We start from the raw sequence: 1,912 nt of genomic DNA, 5'->3' as shown, positions 1-1,912 counted from the left end.
GTAGCCCCTATCTTAATCTTGGTTGCCCCCTGTCTGCCTGACATCTTGTGTCCGGGCTTCTGCTGCCATGACACCCGGACACAGCATTCCAAACCCGGACTGTGCGGGTGAATCCTGGACGGGCGGCATCCCTAGGCCCAGCGCTGCAATGCGTTATAGTGGAACACGCTGCCCAAAAATCCAACTTATTATTTTTGGGCAACACACCAACGACGCGCACCTGAAACAAAAGGCAAATTGCCGTGTCTATGCATCAGGACAACCTGGGCCAGCGGGATTGGTGTGAACAAGTCACTTCCTCCCAGTCCAGCGCTCTGTTCTCGTATAGATGAGGAACAATCACACCCATCATGTATGTAGTGTTGAGGGGGGACGTCTGACCCGGTGTGTCAGATGACGGAGAGCGCTGGGCTGCGTAGTCCTATTCAGAGACATGCTTTGTAAAGCTGCCCACACACCTGCCGATCATCGTACGATAGTTGTGGGAAATCCCGCGATCGCACGATAATCGCAAGGTGTGTGGAAGGCGTGCGACCGTTTCTACTGCACGATCGCACGTCTTTTGTCTTACGGGCATGTTTGAAAAGCCGCCGAGAATCGTACGATTTTCGGCGGGTTTGTGGCGTGCTCGTAAGACAAATGCCGCTAGCGCACACGGCCCATTCAGCATTGCGGTCAGCGGAAGCCCCTCCCCTCAGCGGTGATCACAAGTACAATCTGCCTGTTAAAGATGGGCAGATCGTACGTTTTTTAAATTACTTTACAACCCTCGCACAACGAAAGTCGTCTGATGGTTGTAAAGTGTGTGGCCACCTTAAAGGAGAACTATGAGGGGGGAGGGGGTGCTTTTCACTCACCTCATAGTTCTAGCCGACCTGTGACAATGAGACTGTCACAGGTCGGCTCAGTAGATCGGGAAGTGAAAGAACACATACCGGCGTTCGATCCTGTGCCGGCGGGGAGCCGGGACGGGGGAGGGACTGGATGCCCCCTCCGATCCTCCAGCGCTGACTGGCGGAACGGACGGGGGAGGGGGCGGGTACAGCTGGCTTTGCCTCTAGATAGGCGGAGCCAGCTGTCATCGATGTCGGGATCCGCTTCAGCTGCGGCGTCTCAGTATACCGCGAGCTGTAGCTCCCTATATACTGAGCTTAGGGTGACGGGAGGGCGCTAGTTTGTGTCCCCCCGTTACCCTAAGGAGAACTATGGGGAGAAGACTGACCCCGTACTTCTCCTTTAAGCTGCTCATACACCCTGCGATCATCGGACGACACTTTTCATCCAATGATGCCCCGATTATCGCACGGTTGGATCGGCGGTAGACATGTGCGATTCGTTTCGTTCCCAATTCCAGATATAACGAATGCAAACTAATCCGAATGTCCGTTCCGTTCGTTCGGTGCAGCAAAGTGACATTAGAGAAGGAGTTAAAACATTTTTTTAGTCCCCCCTCAAATGTCACTTTGCTGCACCGAACGAATGAACGGAACGAAGTACCGCTGACGAATTTCCTCCGAATCCGAATCGAGCCCACCGACCGGACGAAAACGCCATCGCATGCGAAAATTGTCCGATAATTGCAAGGTGTATGGGCGGCTTTACACGGCGGGGGAGGCACGTGCTGCAGGAATATAATGATCAGGCTGTCGGGTCAGCCAGTGAGGGGGGTTCTGTACTTATTGAACAAGGAGGTTTTATGTTACGTTGTACGGCGCCGTACGGTTAAAGAGAACCTGTCACTAAGAGGAACATGAAGGCTGCCACGGTGGCCCTTTTGAAAATGCTAATTGACTGGCTGGCATTGCTTTGCCTCTGGCTTTCAATCACTGACCCAGAACAAGTAGGCAGATCAGGACTTTTGTCCTTCTCCACCATCCTTGATCTGCACGCTGCTTCCTAAAGGAATCCAAAT

This window comes from Nanorana parkeri, unplaced genomic scaffold, assembly GCF_000935625.1.
Source record: "Nanorana parkeri isolate BGI_ZX_2015 unplaced genomic scaffold, ASM93562v1 scaffold2339, whole genome shotgun sequence".
Taxonomy (NCBI): domain Eukaryota; kingdom Metazoa; phylum Chordata; class Amphibia; order Anura; family Dicroglossidae; genus Nanorana; species Nanorana parkeri.
The sequence above is the reverse complement of the archived record's forward strand: the minus strand, read 5'-3'. Positions refer to the sequence as shown.